This window comes from Carassius auratus, chromosome 24 (assembly GCF_003368295.1).
Source record: "Carassius auratus strain Wakin chromosome 24, ASM336829v1, whole genome shotgun sequence".
Lineage (NCBI taxonomy): Eukaryota > Metazoa > Chordata > Actinopteri > Cypriniformes > Cyprinidae > Carassius > Carassius auratus.
The window spans coordinates 5,323,303-5,342,627 of record NC_039266.1 but is presented as its reverse complement, the minus strand read 5'-3'; positions in this window follow the sequence as shown (position 1 = coordinate 5,342,627).

The window sequence follows — 19,325 nt, the reverse complement described above, 5'->3', positions numbered from 1 at the left end:
CTGCCACTCTGAGAGGCTCTTTTTATACCCAATCATGTTGTCAATTGACCTAATAAGTTGCAAATTGGTCCTCCAGTTGTAATTTATATATGCATTTCACTTTTCTGGACTCTTATTGCTACCTTTCCCAACTTTTTTGGAATGTGAAATGACCCAATATTTTGCATAACATTTCAAAATGTCTTCCTTTCAACATTTTATGTTATCTATAGTGAATAAAATATATGTTTATGAGATTTGTAAATTATTCCATTATTTTTTTTTACTCACAATTTGTACAGTGTCCCAACTTTTTTGGAATCGGGTTTGTAAGTCTTCAAGCGATGCAAGAGGCCTGTGGAGATATTGGGGTACAAGCATGTCAAGGATGGATACAGTATTCTAGGTATTTTTTCCCACGATGCTTGACTCATGAAAATATGAACGATAAAAATGCACAATCCAACACATGATTACTCTTTTCCCCTACCTCTTCTTCTCACTTTTTCTGATCCAACTGCTCTACCTCTTACAACTAGTCCTCTACCTCTCTGATTCTTTGTGTTGTTCGGCATCCACAAAACCAATTAAAATATGTATTTTTTACTTTATGTTGATGTAGTGGAAAGAGATTCAACATCTGACTATTCCTCCAACTGAGACTGGAATACACCATTTCTAAATATTTCAGTGATCTGTTACTTAAAAATGCTTATCAGTTGTTACAATATTTTATATAGAGATATTTTTTTCAATACTTTTGAGCTGCTGTTGTTGCAGAAGTAGAAGCTTTATACTATATTTAAAGTTTGTAAAATAAGGTCTTCATTTCTAAAATGTAAGCATTTTAGAACGATGGCAATTGACTGCATATTTTGTGAAAACAACATGAATTTTGTTAATGGTATGGTCACATCAGATGGATGTTGTACTAATTGTGTTTAGAGTTTTGAAAATGTGACTACAGATTGGATAAAGGGATGTGAGCTATAAGTTACGGATCATTCGGGAGACAGAGGAGTAACCGATGAAGTTGTTTATTTAGACACAAGCAGAGGAGCAGGAAGTGAGGAGTGGATGGGCGTTGGGATCCGTGCAGGGTGTGTAGTGACTTCTGGAAAGGTAGGTGAACCACACACACGCACTTAGGGGAATCGGTATCTTCGGAGGCAATCCTTGGAGAGAGAGTAGAAGAGGAGTTAGTCCTAATAGTAAGCATACAGGAATGATCTTGTCGCGAACATGACCGGACGATGACTGGGTGCGTGTGTGTGGCTGATTAGTGGATGATGAGGAGCAGGTGGTGATGACTAGTATTCCGGTGAGGGTGTGCGCTGTGATTGTGTGGAGGTGGAACCTGGCGTGTTTGTAACAGTACCCCCCTCCCCAGGGCCCACTCCTGAGTGCCGAGGACCCTGACGACGTGGTGGGCGTCCTCTTCCCCTCGGAGCTGGTCGGTTGGGGTGAATGGAATGGAAGGCATCCAGGCGGGATCCAAGATGTCGTTGCGTGGGACCTAGGAACGTTCCTCTGGACTGTATCCTTCCCAGTCCACTAGGTATTCCAGCTGCCCACCACGCCGCCAGGAGTCCAGGATGTCCTTGACTGTATAAGCTGCGCCGTCATCTAGGAGGAGAGGAGGGGGGGGGGGGCTTCCGTCTCGCCAGGTTCTGTGGAGGGAGAAACAGAGGGATGGTGAGGTTTCAGGAGTGACACATGAAATGTAGGGTGAATCCGGTACTCAGGGGGGAGCTGGAGTTTGTAGGTGACCAGATTTATCTGCTGGGTGATGGTGAACGGGCCAATGAATCTGGGAATAAGCTTGCGGCAGGGTAGATGCAGGCAGATGTCCCGGGTAGACAGCCAGACCTTCTGACCGGGTTAATACTGGGGAGCCTCGGACCGGCGAAGGTCGGCTGTCGTCCTGCGTCTGTGAAGAGCCCATTGTAGCCGGTGATGAGCCGCATCCCAGACCCTCTCACTCTCCCGGAACCAGTAGTCGACTGCGGGAACATCCGAGGGCTCTCCTGACCAGGGGAATAGAGGTGGCTTTTAGCCGAGTACGCACTGGAAGGGGGTGAGTCCGCTGGTTGGTTGGCGGAGGGAGTTCTGTGCGTACTCGGCCCACCCCAGGAATTGGTTCCAGGAGTTTTGGTGGCCGTGACAGAAGGTACGGAGGAAGCGTCCGATCTCCTGGACCTTCCTCTCCATCTGCCCGCTAGATTGTGGGTGATAGCCGGAGGACAGGCTGATGGCCACACCTAGGACGGAGTGAAACGCTCTCCATACCCGGGAGATGAACTGGGGACCCCGATCCGTCACGATGTCTTCTGGAATGCCGAAGTACCTGAAGACATGGTTAAACATCAGCTCTGCCGTTTCCATGGCAGTTGGTAGGCCCTTCAGAGGAAGAAGACAACAAGCTTTAGAAAATCTATCCACAATTTTTCCACAGTTTGCCAGATGGTAGATGGCGAGGACTCCTGGACATGGCGCAGCTGGTACATCCACTCACATACCTTCTGACATCCGAGGCCATGTTGGGCCACCAGAAACATTCCCGTAGCAATGAGAGGGTTTCATTGATCCCCGGATGACCAGTGCCAAGTGATGTATGGGTGGAGTGGATAAGTGGAGTGCGCCGTGTCCTGGGGATATACTGGTGTCCTGGTGGGCAACCCGGCGGGGTGTTGTTAGGAGGTTCGGCTGGAGGAAGAGTCCAAACTGACCAGGTGATAGGAGCGATTATGACCTTGTCCTGGATGATGGGTTCTGGGTTTTCTGACCTTTCTTCGGGTGCATAACATCTGGATAGAGCATCGGCCTTTACGTTCTTTGCCCCTGGGCGGTAGGAGATGGAAAACTGGAAGCGGGTGAAGAATAACGCCCAGCGGTATTCCAGGTATTCCAGGTTCTTGTGGTGAGAACTTGAAACGGATGTTTGGCTCCCTCCAGCCAATGTCTCCACTCCTCCAGGGCAAGTTTGATGGCAAGTAACCCCATTCCCAATGTCATAGTTTGCGTCCGCCGGGTTGAGTTTCCTGGAGAAGAAGGCACATGGATGGAGGTGGCTGGGATTCCCCTGCTGCTGTGAAAGGACCGCTCCCACTCCGGTGGTTGAGGCGTCCACTTCCACTACGAATGGTAGATCGGGGTCTGGATGTACAAGGAGTGGGGCGGTCGTGAAGGCTAGATTGAGGGCCTGGAAGGCCTCAGTGATGGCAGGAGTCCAAGACAGAGATTTGGGCTTCTGGCGGAGGAGGTTGTTTAGAGGGCTGGTGATTGTGCTAAAATTCTTAATGAATCGTCTATTAAAGTTGGCGAAGCCAAGGAATTGTTGCAGTTCCTTAATAGTGGTTGGAATGGGCCAGTCCCTGACTGTGCTCACCTTCCCCTTGTCCATCCGGATTCCACTGCGGTCGATGGTATATTGCACTGAGGGTTGATGGAATGAACACTTCTCTGCTTTCAGATAGAGCTGGTAGTCCCTCAGGCATTGCAGGACCTCCGTGACGTGGCGCTGATGTTCTGCCAGGCTCCGGGAGTATATCAGGATGTCATCAATGTAAACTAGGACGAACTGGTGGAGGAAATCCCGGAGCACCTCATGCATGATATCCTGGAATACGGAGGGGGCGTTTACAAGCCCATACGGCATGACGCAGTACTCATAATGGCCAGTAGGGTGATGAAGGCGGTCTTCCACTCGTCCCCCTCATGTATCCGGATGAGGTTATACGCACTGTGGAGTTCCAACTTGGAGAATACAGTGGCACCACGGAGATGTTCCAGGGCCGCTGGGACGAGGGGAAGTGGATACAAGAATTTCTGAGTTATCTTATTTAAGGCTCGAAAATCAATGCATGGCCGTAAACCTCCATCTTTCTTGGCCACGAAGAAAAAGCTGGAGGCAGCAGGGGAGGTAGATGGGTGGATGTATCCTTGTGCCAGCGCCTCCTTGATGTAGTCCTCCATGGCCTTCTCCTCGGGAATGGATAGGGGATATATCCGTCCCCTTGGCACTGGTTCACCCGGCAGCAGATCTATTGCACAGTCCCACGGCCGGTGTGGAGGCAGCTTGGAGGCCCACTTAGGGCAGAAGACATCGTTGAAGGGGGCGTAGCACTGGGGAATGGAGATGGATTGGTTCTCGACAGGGCTTTCAATGAATGTAGAGTAAACAGGTAGCGGTTCAAGGGGATGTTCCAAGGGAACAGGGCAGCCGGAGATACATGACTGAAAGCAAGTTTCACCCCTCTTCAGGATTTCACCCACTCCAGTCTTCCAGGAGATCACAGGGTTATGCTGCTCCAACCATGGGTGCCCTAGGATTACGTCAGCGGTGGAGTCCTCCAGAACCAGCAGATGGATTTTCTCATGATGTAGTAGTCCTGTCTGGAGAGATATGGGACCCGACCAGTGACGTACATATTTTTTGCTTAATGGCCTGCCGGTGATTGTGTGGATCTGGTAATCTCTGTTGTGACACTTACTGCCACTGATGTATCTCTTCCAGTTTCCGCCCTCCTCGATTCTGGGTCAGCCGGCAATCATGGGTTCGTTGGCTGGTTCTGGGGAGCTGACGTTCTCTGGTCGGCAAAGTGGTGTGGAGGACTGCGCCTGGCCCTGGTGCTCTTCTAAGCAAGACTGCATACGAGTGGCGAAGCAGATGGACAGCTGGATGAATCGCTCGAGGCAGATGATATCCTTGTATGCAGCGAGATGCAAACGCACTCTGGGTTCCAGTCCTTGGCGGTAGGTTGTTAGCAAGGTTTGTTCGTTCCATCCACTGGAGGCTGCCAGGGTTCTGAACTGTAAGGCATATTCATTGACATACATTTTCCCTTGTTTTAAATTGTACAGTTTCTCACCTATCGAGGAGTCCCAGTCTGTTGGATACGAGAGCGGTTGCATCTCCAGGACCAGTGAACACTGAAGCAGGAAACCGCTGCATTCCTCCGCCGAACCAGAGTAGGGCGCCGGCCTGGCCATGGGACTGGCGTGCACGGCAGGTGAAGGAGGGATGATGGGATCGGCGGAAGTGCTCGCTGGTGGTGGGGATGCTGGTGCCGACATGAGTGTACGACGGAGTGCATCAACTAGGTCTTGGAAGGGATCCGTGAGGCTCATGCTTGTCTCTCGGTGCGGGTCCGGTCATCTGTTACGGATCACTCGGGAGACAGAGGAGTAACAGATGAAGTTGTTTATTTAGACACAAGCAGAGGAGCAGTAAGTGAGGAGTGGATGGGCGTTGGGATCCGTGCAGGGTAGGTAGTGACTTCTGGAAAGGTAGGTGAACCACACACACACACTTAGGGGAATCGGTATCTTCGGAGGCAATCCTTGGAGAGAGAGTAGAAGAGGAGTTAGTCCTAATAGTAAGCATACAGGAATGATCATGTCGCGAACGTGACCGGATGATGACTGGGTGCGTGTGTGTGGCTTATATGGTGCAGTGCTGATGAGTGGATGATGAGGAGCAGGTGGTGATGACTAGTATTCCGGTGAGGGTGTGCGCTGTGATTGTGTGGAGGTGGAACCTGGCGTGTTTGTAACACACTATATATATATATATATATATATATATATATATATATATATATATATATATATATATTGGAAATGGGGAAAAAAGTGAATACAGTACAGTAGGTGCCCTGTTAAAATGGCAATGGTGAAAATTTATAGTTTATTTCTTTCAGTTACCAACAAGGATTTTAACAACCATACTGCACCACCTTTACTAACAAAAGAGGCAAAAAAACTTGCTTTGTGAGGATATCTGTGTGAAACGTATTTACTTTATTTTAAATAAAAAAAATAAAAAAAAATACAGCCACATGGAACTATATTTGATCTGGACTGCCACTGCAAGGTCCTTACAGGTTTGTAGAGCAGTGCCTCAACAATTAGCAGTAAAATCTGAATGCATTAATGTCACTATTCCTGCTGAAAACACCAGCTTAGGTTCAGATTCAAACCACAGGTTTGTTTTGTTTTTGTTACTGTGACACTGTTATTGAATTACTGCAGCTGTTTATCTCGAAAGATTTTGCTATATTCTTGAGGTCTCTTAATGAACTCTCAGTGTGCTATTTCATTAACTGCCTCAATTTAGAAAGTTATCAGTAATTTCAGTTGATGGCAGAAACTACAGATTTGCTAAAAGAACAACAGATGGCCAATGAGCAGATCATTTCCATACAATTGACTGATATTCAAATGCAACACAACCTCTACCCTTCCTTTACTAGGCTGAATCAGAAATGTAAAAAAGTATTGTGGCAAATTCTCCTTCTGTAAAAAGAGTCACTTAAGGTTCCATAAGTAAGTGGAGGATGAATGAATGTGGAAATCGTAGCTCATCCAAACTCCCATTAGACGTCTCAGGGGAGCCATTAAAGACTCATGGAGGAATTGTTGAGGGACAGAGAGTGACAGAATAGCTCACCTTGAAGACGGCAAGCCAACTAATAGGGAAGGCGAATCAATTATTCCACAGAAAATCAGTGTGCGGGAAACACTAAAAGTAGAAGGTAATATGAAGTGAAAGAAAGCAGGTATAGGATACTGCTAAAAGGAAAAACAGCATTTTATTATAATGAAATATCTCACAAAATTCACCAGACACAAAAAAACAAGCGCTACAAATGAATAAAAGAATGCAATATTATGGTTAGAGGTTTCTTTCAGACAGAAACAACGGTTTTAAGTTAAAAACATCTTAATGATGGATTTGATTATTTTAAACACTTAAATTTTAAGTGAAGCTTTTCACTTCAAAAGTATGGTAGCCATGAGAGCTCAACACACTGCAAATGAAAAAAAAAAAAAAAAAAAAAAACATTTTTCAGGTGATTCAAGCCAAATGTATATTTTGTCCAATAAAAGGTGTATCATAAACAGGTATTCATATCAATTAAAATATTATTTGTTTAAACATATAGACTACAACCTCATGAAATATCTTGTAAATATTCCTCATAATCACATTGTACCAGATTTCAATAGCTGGTGCCATGTGATGCCTCAATGCTTGGAGTTAGGGTATAACCCCAGTTTAGAAAAAGCTTTCAAACTCAGGTTTGAATTTTCTAATACTTTGCATACTTTATGTATAATCCCTCCAATCCTATTGGAATAACTTTAAATCACATTGTAAAAAAGACACGATTACCTGTGGTTACAGCACACAATCCAATGAGAATGTGTCTGTTTCTTCTATTGCCCTTTTCTGGGAATAGTCATGGGAACAAAACCTCATTGAGACATTTCTAACCTGTAAAGAAGAGCAAGTGTACTCTTCTCTGAGACCTTGATTAAATAAAAGCAGAAAGTTTGAAGATGTGCCTCTGGAAGATATTCCTTCAACTGTTAACACCCTAATAGCATGCGTAACCATTGGGAATTTTGGATTAAGTCTTTTATCCACCCACTGATAGGAGAGTGAGGCGGGTGAGAGTGTCAAGGGATCTGCAAGAGTTTCAGAGCTGAAAATCTAGAATAAATTCTGGGTTCGGTTCGGGGACCATGTAAAACATGGGGTGGGGGTTTGGGGGAGAGGGGGGATGCAAGAAAGTGCAGGAAGAAAGACAGTCAAGAAAGTACAGGAGTTTCTCTAAATGCACACTACAGTCCAGTACATTTTTTTTAACTTGACAGACAAGGTTTCTATGAATTGTTAATGTATGGAAAAGTGCTGCTATGAGATAAATTAAAAAGAAGATTTGGTAACACTTTAAAGTCTTTATGTATAATGCATTTGAAATGGTTATTAGAGGGTATAAAGGATTATAATTATTCATAGTGTGGATTGTATTACTTATTTGCTTATATGCATAATAATGTCTTATTTCTTGTTGTACATACTGCAATTATAACCGAATTTAAAATGTATAATGTAACAATGAATTGCAGTTTAATAATGTATTAAATGTGGTTGTAATTTTTCATGAGATAAGGTGCATTCCAAGGCATAATTAATGTACTAAAACTACTTTTATAATACATTATAAAGCCTTTATATAAAGTGTTAGATTTTAATTTTTATATTATTTATTTATAATTTTTTTTCAGTGAGGAAAAAATGGGGTATACAGGTTTGGAACAATACAAGGGTTGTTGATAGTTGCTTACTATTCATTTCAGCACAATCATTCCTAAGACATATGACACCACAATTTTACACATCAGAACGTAAACACTAAGATGATCACTAGAATGTTTGCAACAAAAAATACCATTTAATTTGATATTCTTTTATTTTATTGAAACAACATTCTCACTCAAAGCCCATAACCACATTTTCAAACATTAACTAAATATTCAGGAAGACGAAAATATGTATTAAAGTTGTTCATTCATCTTAATATAAAAGCAATTGCATTTCAAATGCATTTACTTAGTCAGCAGCTGGAATGTAAATATGATATCTTTCCATTACAAAAAATGATGACTGTTTTGACATAATAATGATGATGATGATGATGATGATGATGATGATGATGATAATAATAATGTTTAAGTCTCTTTGTGACTTCTAATCAACATTATCTGGGTGGGGGTAAATAAAATTTTATTTATTTTGTATTTTTCAGTTTGATAGTGTTGACCCATACTGAGTTACAAGCAATAAATAAATACATACAAAATAAATGCATAAATAAATAAATAAAAAGTAAAAAAAAATAAAATAAAGGAGAACGCATTAAAGATGTAAGCATGGATTCACCATTTGAGAAGATTCTTCTCTCACTGTTTTGCAAAGGTGCATTCCAAGGCATAATTAATGTACTAAAACCTATATAATACATTGTAAGGGCTTTATATAAAGTCTTATAAAGTTGTATATGTATATACAATATATTTTTATGTATATATATCAAAATTTGAAATGTTAAAAGGGTTTTAGATTGTACCCAGCAGTGCCTAAGTGGTTCAAACCCGAATCCAACTGTTTGAACCATGTGTGTGCCATATGGTATCAAAATAGGGTTTTGTTACATTATTGTAAAATAGTTTTGCAAAAGATCTCAGATGTTCTGATGCTTGTGTGTGTGGATTTGTTAATCGTGCATAGTGTTTTGACAAAATAAACCGTGTTTTTAAAATTGTGTCTAAGCAATCATTAAAAAACTGTAACTCATTTTATTATTTTTACCTTTTTTTATTTTACGTACATAAGAAAAGGTGTACTAGTCAGACAAATGCATATTCTGTTGAATGCTACAGGGATTCAAGATAATTTTTTCAAATTATTTTGACATTTTTTAAATTGCTATTGTGACATTTAAGTGTAGTTGTCTACGTCTATCCATGACATCTTTTGAGTAAAAAAAACAAAAAAACATGGACATCAAAACACCCGCATAAAACCTATTACGCTCTGTATTCGGAATGAAATGTCAGCAACAAAAGGCGAACCACAATCGAACAAATAACCTTTTATGTGATGCCAGCTCAATATCGTGTTTGCATTCAACCTTTAATATGTATCCAATTTTTCTCCTTTATTGCAGTTTTTCTTCTCCCCAGACATTTGTCAAAAGAGATTTTATACCTTATATTGGAATTTTAGTTGGGTTTTTGCTTGATAAAAACATATATATTAAAATCATCATAAAATAAAAATGTACTTATTCAATATCCCTAATTCATTGTTGTACATTATTTAAAATAAAAATCTTATTAGAATAATAACATAATAGCTTTACACTTATGTTTTAGCATTTTGAACTTTACAGCAAGATTTTGGGTAAATCTAAAATTACAAGCCACAAATTTGTTTGATGTATTATTATGCATTAATAATGTAACATATTATGCTGACTTAGAAATCTTATTATTATGGACTGGCATGCTGTGTCTGCTGCTGATATTTTCATATGGTACAGTTGACAAAAAAAAAAAAAAAAGTATGACCATTCACATCAAATCCCAAGAATTCTGCAGAACTGAAAAACTAGTGTAAAGGTGAAAGATGCATAAATTTCTCATTTGACTATATTCTTCAAGTTTTATTTACAGTTACAGGAAATATCTAATGGTGGTTATTACTGCCAAATGTCTCATAAACTTTTTTCCATACTTTGAATGTTCTATGCCATATTCAATAAAGAAATGAACATTTGTCATATTTGTCTGATATTCTTGTGTTTGCCTTTTGTTGTGAGTTAGTTGAAGATCAGACCAAAATGCCCAATTTATGCATAAATGCGGGTAAACATACTTTTTTCCTGCAACTGTATCTCACATGATTTGATATATCTCAGGCATCAAACACTTCAAGGTAGAGGCTGGTTTAAATTCAACATCAAAGATCCACTGATCTGATGGAAGTGTGCTAACACCAGGGCCGGGTGGAGTTTGTTGAGGTGTTTGATGTGGTCTCTAATAAAGTGAGCTTAGACATGTTTAAACCCTGGATGAGCTCAAACTTAGCTTTGAATTGAAGTGATTAATCAGGTCAAGGGCTTAGAGACTCCAAACTTTCCTTCATTTTCATTTTATTTATTTTTGTAAACCCTGATAAAACTTCATGCAGACATGCAGAGCTACCACTTATGTTTGCTTCCTGATTAAATCAACTCACTGAAAAATGTCAATACAAGCCTCAATATAGTGTGGGGCAATTAATAAAGCACACTCCTTAGGGAAACCAGACTCGTGCTGCTAGCACTGACTGAGATGGTATCTAGGCAACAGATCATCTTAAAGTTTCTAACAATTGGATCTGAGCTAGTTAACATACATTGTTGTGGTATATAAAATCTGTGATTATACCCAAATAAATCTAGCAACCATTATATGGTTGGAATATATGTTTGAGAATTTGAATTCGCAATAGGCATTTTCCTATCTGTTGGTCACTAGGAGTTATGTTGAACGACATATGGGGTCTCACTTGGGAGGCCAATCATCTCTGAGTTTAAGAGAAAACGCCAATGAAAATTGGCTAGTGGATTTAACATACCTGAGCCACTCCCCGTGCCAACGGGTATAAATAGGGTGACAGGTGCATCCACTCATTAGATTTTTGCTTCAGAGCCGAGTGGTTGTATGAAAGCTGTTATACTCCACAAAGCCATTCATCTGCTGTGTCATTCAGTTTGCTGCCGGGGATCAGATGTCGATTGCAGCAACGGGATGGGCTGTTGACCTCTGTGGATGAAGATTCGGCGGGGCTGCCCCCCTCGGGTGTTGTCGCCACTGCCGAATTGGACCCAGAGTTGACAGCCGTGATTGCCCAGGCAACTGTGAGCTTCAGGATGGAGGTGAAAGCACCGCCCAGCCCTGAGTGCTCATGGCTGTTCGATTGGTTCTCGGTGTAGAGCGCGGCTCACAACCGCATTTTGCTCTGGTTCCTTTATTCCTGAATGTGCATGGGGAAGTGATGTAAACTCACCAATCCAAGGCTTTAACAAATGCACTAGGGTAGAACCAACCCGAGGTTGATGCAGGAGCTGCGCTCACCCTTCCAGGTGATGGAGTCATGACGCAGTCCCTCGGGAAGGCGATGTCCACTCTGGTGGTCCAGTAGTGCCGTTTCTGGTTCAGCCTGGTCTGTATGAGAGATGTTGACAAAGTGTACTTTCTCGACGCTCCCATCTCCCAGGCTGTCCTGTGTGGCGACACTGTCAGGGGCTGTGCCCAGCAGTTCCTGACAGAACAACAGCAGACTGAGGCCATACAGCACATCTTGCCACGACGTGATCCTCCGATTGCCACCATTCCTTCGCGTGCAGTGCGTCAGCCTGCTCGTCGCCGTGGGTGCCCCCCTGCGTCCTCCACACCAGCTCCACACCGTGCTGAGAGTTCTTAGAGGCCAGCGCGTTGAGCCCCGTGCAGGAGAGCGGCGCCCCCCGTGTCACTTCCGGTTGCGAAGTCCTCTAGGAAGACGACTAAGCGTCCCTGACACGGGCAACTCGGAGATGTGGAAGACTGCTCTTCAGGAGCTGGTGGAGACAGAGCCACTCCTTCCCTCGGAGGAGGCCGGGTGAAGAATCCTCCGTTTTTGTTTCTTTCTGTTCCGCTTTTTCTTAAAAGAGCAATTTCCCTTTCCTCCAAGTTGGACAGTTGAATTTCCCTTTCCTCCGGGAACAGGAGGAGTGTGGCTGTGATGACTCGGAACGCGATGCCTTCTGGGCCATCCAACACAGCTCCCCATCGCTGCACCACTGCGGGTATGTCGACTGTCACTTTGGTGCCACTTGTGCGGAATTTGGGAGTGTGGCTTGCGCTTCACAACCCATCACGCTGGCTGATTCGGATTCAGTTCACCCGGCGACCTCCCAAGTTCAATGACATGCTCGAGACTTCGATGATAGTCCAGGATGCCTCTGTCTTGTGCGAGGAGATTGCTGTCCTGCTGGCAAAGGATGCAATCGAGCTGGTCCCTCCAGCCGAGATGAGCACAGGGTTTTACAGCCCTTACTTCATCGTACCCAAGAAAAGCGGTGGCCTTAGGCCTATCCTGGATCTGCGAGTCCTGGATCGGGCCCTGCACAAGCTCCCGTTCAAGATGCTGACACAGAAACGCATTATCAAATGCGTTCAGCCCCAGGACTGGTTTGCAGTGATCGGCCTGAAAGACACGTACTTTCATTTCTCGATCTTCCCTCACCACAGACCATTTCTGCGGTTTGCATTCGAGGGTCAGGCATGGCAGTACAAGGTCCTCCCCTTCGGGCTCTCCCTGTCCTCTCGTGTATTTACGAAGGTCGCGAATGGCACCCTTGCCCCACTCTGGGAAGTGGGCATCAGGATCCTCAACTATCTTGACGACTGGCTCATTATGGCCCGGTCCCGAGAGCAGTTGTGCGATCACATGGACTTGGTGCTCCGGCACAGTTGGGGCTTCGGGGTCAACCGAGAGAAGAGCAAGCTCTCCCCTGTGCAGAGAATCTCTTATCTCAGTATGGAGTTAGACTCGGTGAGTATGACGGCATGGCTCACCAGCGAGCATGTCTTCAGAGTCAGAACAGTGGTACCACTGAAACACTTTCAGAGGCTCCTGGGGCATATGGCATCCGCAGCCGCAGTCACGCCACTCAGGTTGCTCCATATGAGGCCACTTCAGCACTGGTTGCACTCTTGAGTCCCGAGATGGGCATGGAACCGTGGTACACATCGTATCACCATCACACCGATGTGTTGCCGCCGATTACGTCTGGAGTCAGACGTGGCTCAAGTCGCTGTGCACTACCCACATCCCGGGGGAGCTCAATCATGCAGCCGACGGACTCTCACTACAGCTCACCTTTCCCGGGGAATGGTGACTCCATCCCCAGATGGTCCAGCTGATCTGGAGTCGATTCGGGGAAGCCCAGGTAGACCTAAATTCAATTCAATTCAAGTTTATTTGTATAGCACTTTTTACAAAACAAATCGTTACAAAGCAACTTTACAGAAAATTGTTTCTACAATATTTAGTAGTAGCTAGTAGTTTGTGCACATTTGACAGGATTTTAGAAAAAATAAAAATAATATTAATAAAAGACGTAGTCAGCTAGACGATGAACTATCAATATTAAGTTATTATATGATTCAGTCACACATTTAGCAATAATTGTTAGTTCTGTCTGTTGATTCAGGGTTAGCATCATCTGAGGTCCTCTGAGGGTCAGCATCCTCTCTTCTCAGGTGTTCTGGATCCAGACTGGAGCTTGTGTAAATCCTAGTTACCACGGGATATAAATCCCATGGCGAAACATAGAAACAAAATACAGACATCATTAGCATAGCTAAGCTAATGAATAAAAATGCACCTTTGATCAGATGCAACTACACTCACAATTAAAAAGATACATTATTCGAATGCTTGGCGAAAGAGATGTGTTTTTAATCTAGATTTAAACAGAGAGAGTGTGTCTGAACCCCGAACATTATCAGGAAGGCTATTCCAGAGTTTGGGAGCCAAATGTGAGAAAGCTCTACCTCCTTTAGTGGACTTTGCTATCCTAGGAACGACCAAAAGTCCAGCGTTTTGTGACCTTAGGATGCGTGATGGGTTGTAACGTGGTAGAAGGCTAGTTAGGTACGCTGGAGCTAAACCATTTAGGGCCTTATAGGTAAGTAATGATAATTTGTAACTGATACGGAACTTAATAGGTAGCCAGTGCAGAGACTGTAAAATTGGGGTAATATGATCATATTTTCTTGACCTCGTAAGGACTCTAGCTGCTGCATTTTGGACTACCTGTAGCTTGTTTATTGACGAAGCAGGACAACCACCTAGAAGTGCATTACAATAGTCCAGTCTAGAGGTCATGAATGCATGAACTAGCTTTTCTGCATCAGAAACAGATAACATGTTTCGTAGCTTGGCAATGTTTCTAAGATGGAAGAATGCAGTTTTTGTAACATGGAAATATGATTTTCAAAAGACAAATTGCTGTCTAATATAACACCCAGATTTCTGACTGTAGAGGAAGTAACAGTACATCCGTCTAGTTGCAGATTGTAATCTACAAGATTCAGTGTAGTGTTTTTTGGTCCAATAATTAGTATCTCTGTCTTATCCGAATTTAATTGGAGAAAATTGTGTGTCATCCAATCTTTTACATTTTTAACACACTCTGTTAGCTAAGATAATTGGGAAGTTTCATCTGGTCTCGTTGAGATATATAGCTGAGTATCATCAGCATAACAGTGGAAGCTAATTCCGTATTTTCTAATAATATTACCAAGGGGCAACATATATATTGAAAATAGAAGGGGACCTAGGACGGATCCTTGAACCTGTTCGCTTCCCACGAGTCCTCCCACTGCCAGCTGTACTATTCCCTGTCCCAGGCCCCCCTGGGCACGGATGCAATGGCACACAGCTGGCCTCGGGCATTACGCAAGTATGGCTGTCTTGAGAGACAGGAACTTAAGCTCGACTGAATCCAGCAGCTCAAAGGGACCCCTCTGAAGTACTGTCCGGACAATAGTGAGGTCCCAGGAGGGAATCAGGGATGTCCTAGGAGGATGTAACCTTCTGGCACCCCTCAGGTACCTAACGATCATGTCATGTCTCCCCAGGGACCTGCCGTCCACTGCATCGTGATGGGCTGAAATGGCAGCCACATACACTTTTCATGGGATGCTCTGAAGTGGAGTCTGTTAAAGGTTGTGTGGTCGGGACGGACGCCCCCCAGGGCGAAGCAGAAGACCCCCACAATTGTGTGGTCGGGCAAACAGGAGGACAAGTCTGGTTGGGCAAGTCTGAAACATAGAACATGAACATGTTAAGGGTAGCCTCCGTGGCCACAACAGGATCAGTCGGGTGTTCAGAGAGTTCGACTGAGATGTGATGAGACTCTGGAAGTTCCGCAGAGGCGAGAAGAGACTCTGGTAGTTCAGCAGAGACGTGGAATGGCTCTGGCAGTTCATCAGAGATGTGGAGAGGCTCTGGCAGTTCCACAGAGAAGTGACGAGACTCTGGTAACCCCATGGTGTTTATACTGGATTCCATAAGATCAATGCTGACTTGACTCTGCTCATGAAGATTATTGGTGACTTGCATTTGTTCATAAAGATCATTGGTGACTTGTATTTGTTCATGAAGATCAATGGTGACTTGCCTTTGTTCATGAAGATCAATGGTGACTTGCCTTTGTTCATGAAGATCACTGGTGACTTGAATTCTCCCATGAAGAACCCCAGTGACTTGACTCTGTCCTTGAAGATCCCCAGTGACTTGACTCTGTCCTTGAAGATCACCAGTGACTTAACTCTGTCCTTGAAGATCACCAGTGACTTGACTCTGTCCTTGAGGATCACCAGTGATTTGGCTCTGTCCTTGAAGATCACCAGTGACTTGGCTTAACTCTGGAAAGTCCACGGTAACTAGCCCTGACTCTGGTATGTCAATGGTGACTAGTCCTGACTCTGGAAGGTCAACGGTGAATAGCCCTGATTCTGGAAGGTCAACGGTGACTAACCCTGACTCTGGAGGGTCCCCGAGCACCAGACTCAATTCTGGAAGGTCAACAGGAACTAACCCAGACTCTGAAAGGTCAACAGTGACTGACCCTGACTCTGGAAAGTCGATGGTGACTATCCCTGATTCTGGAAGGTCGACAGTGACTAACCCTGACTCTGGAGGGTCCACGAGCATCTGACTCGACTTAGGAGGGTCGACCGGAACCTGACTCAACTCTGGAAATTCAACGGGCACCTGACTCGACTCTGGAAGGTCAACAGGAACTAGCCCTGACTCTGGAAGGTCAACGGTGACTAACCCTGACTCTGGAAGGTCGACGGTGATTAACCCTGACTCTGGAAGGTCAACGGTGACTAACCCTGACTCTGGAGGGTCCATGAGCACCTGACTCGACTCTGGAGGGTCAACAAGCACCTGACTCGACTCTGGAGGGTCAACCGGAACCTGACTCAACTCTGGAAAGTCAACGGACACCTGACTCGATTCTTAAAGGTCAACAGGAATCTGACTTGAATCTGGAGGATCAACTGGAACATGACTCGACTCTGGAGGGTCAACAGGAATCTGATTCAACTCTGGATGGTCCACTGGAACCTGACTCAACTCTGGAGGGTCAACCGGAACCTGGCTCAACTCTGAAGGGTCAACGAGAACCTGACTCAACTCTGGAGGGTCAACGGGAATATGACTCGACTCTGGAAGTTCAACCGGAACCTGACTCAACTCTGGAGGGTCAACGGGAACTTGACTCAACTCTGGAGGGTCAATGAGAATATAACTCAACTCTGCAAGGTCAACTGGAACCTGACTCAAACCAGGAAAGCCCAATGTAGCTGCCATCATCTGCAGTGGCTCCGGGCTGGCGGCCATCTTGTGCAGTGGCGCTGGGTTGGTGGCCATCTTGTACTGTGGTGCTGGCTCAGCAGACGTGAAACAAACAGTCTCTGGATCAGCAGACGTGACGTGAACACTCCTGGGAATCTCTAGGATCTTTGACATCCTGGAGAAATAATCCAAAAACGTCTCAGCGGCCATCTTGGGCGTTGGCGCTGAGCTGGCGGCCATCTTGCACCGTGGGGCTGGGCTGGTGACCATTTTGTGCTGTGGCGCTGTGCTGGCGTCCATCTTGCCTCGTGGCGTTGGGCTGACGGCCATCTTGTGCAGTGTCGCTGGGCCGGCGACCATTCTGCGCAGTGGCTCTGAGCTGGCGGCCATCTTGTGCTGTGGCGCTGGGCTGGTGTCCATCTTGCCTCATGGGACTGAGCTGGCAGCCATCTTGTGCTGTGGTGTTGGGCTGGCTTCCATCTTGCCTCGTGGTGCTGGGTTGGCGGCCATCCTGTGCAATGGTGCTGGGTCAGCCCCTCTCCGTCCACAATGGTGAGACGGTGGTTCCCATCCGTACTCAGTGTCAACGGGGGGCCATATTGGAGAGTGATGCCAGACCTCCTCTCGACCACTCACTCCTGAGCGACCTCCCATGGTCCCACAAAACACAACCAGGAGAGTACCCTCGAAACCATGAGCTGGCGGCCATCTTGTGCTGTGGTGTTGGGCTGGCTTCCATCTTGCCTCGTGGTGCTGGGTTGGCGGCCATCCTGTGCAATGATGCTGGGTCAGCCCCTCTCCGTCCACAATGGTGAGACGGCGGTTCCCATCCGTACTCAGTGTCGACGGGGGGCCATATTGGAGAGTGTTGCCGGACCTCCTCTCGACCAGTCATTCCTGAGCGACCTCCCATGGTCCCACAAAACACAACCAGGTGAGTACCCTCGAAACCATTCCTCACCCGCTCGGTGACTGAGGAGGAAATATGAATAGACATGCCGTGGATCTCTATTGACGATTGTGTACCAGAGAGTCACAGGAGAGAGTAGATCTAATTGCAAGTATTTATTAAATCAAGGGTAATCCAAATCGTGGTCGAACAAGCCAAGGTAAAAGCCAAACAGACAGTCCAAAATAAACAAACAAATAAACAAAGGAGGGAACAGGAAAGGGAACTCGGAAGACGAGAGGTTAGGGTGAATCTCGGAAGATGAGAAGATGAAGGAGAATCTCGGATGACGAGAAGGCTGATAACACGAAGGGTAAGGACTCCAAACAACAGGGAAAGACTGGTATTTAAAGGTGCACTGGTGCAATTAACAGGAGTGCAATTACTGTGAAGACAGGACCAGACTAGAGGAATTCTAGTGCCTACGGTGAAGTGCCTAAGGGGAAGTGAGCCCACTAGTGGACACCCAGGAAAACAGAGACTAGAGGGCGTGACAATTTCAAATTTAGTTTGAATTTGAAATAACAATTTTTCTTCTTATTTATTTATTTTTTCTTATTTGTTATGTTTATTAGGGTTGTATGTACATATAATTTTGTTAAATTAATATTTATTGCATATTTCAGTTTAATGATACTGTGCACCTTCTATGTATCTTATTGTTTAAAAGCTGCTTGTATTAGGCTTTTTTTCATCATGTTATTTCCTTATCACCACCTGCTTTTAGCGGTTACCAGAGTATTACAAAGGTACAAAACAGATTTCACTGTACACTGTTAAAGAGTTGGATTCCCATGCTAAACATGGACAAAGTTTCAAAAATTAAGTTGTACGTTTGAAGGAGTATTTTTTGTTCCCAAAATACTCCTTCCGGTTTGTCAAAAGTTTCAGAAAGTTTTTTTTTCGAGTATGGCTCTGTGTGACGTTAGATGGAGCGGAATTTCCTTATATGGGTCCTGAGGGCACGTCTGCCGGAAGAGCGTTTTTGTTTGTTCCCTACATTTCGAAGATGCTTGTTTTACAAACAAGGCCCAGTTTGACGACGGATTTGCGTATCATTTATTTCTTAAGGATGATGCAATCCCAACGAAAAAGGGTCACGATCGTGTGTTGGAACCGCAGGCGGTGAGTAAAATGGCTTAAAATATCTCTGCCTCCTTGTTAGTGCGTCCCCTCCCATGCCGGAGACCCCGGTTCGAGCCCCGCTTGGAGCGAGTCGTTGCTGCTGCTGCTCTCGTTCAGTTTCAGCCTCGGGATCTGATTCTGGATCATAAATAAATGGCTGAATCTGACTGTAAGCCATGGTTTGTTTTGGATGATGGTTTTTCCCTCACGATAATGTCACAGCTTCCACATGCTCTCAACGCAAAAGCCTACTGGCGCTCGTGATTCTTTAGCTCCGCCCACAGGTCACATCTCCAGCCAGTCGTGTTTTTCCGGGATAAATCGGTACAGACTATCCTTCTCTTATGAATATAATAAAACTAAAGACTTTTTGGAGTTATGAAGGATTCAGTACTACTCTATAGGTACTCAAGATTAACAAGATATTGAGTGAAAACGAGCATTTCACCCCCCCTTTAAATTATGGTATTAAACTGTAAATTTAAGGTTAAACCATTAAACCTAAAATGGTGTTACCAT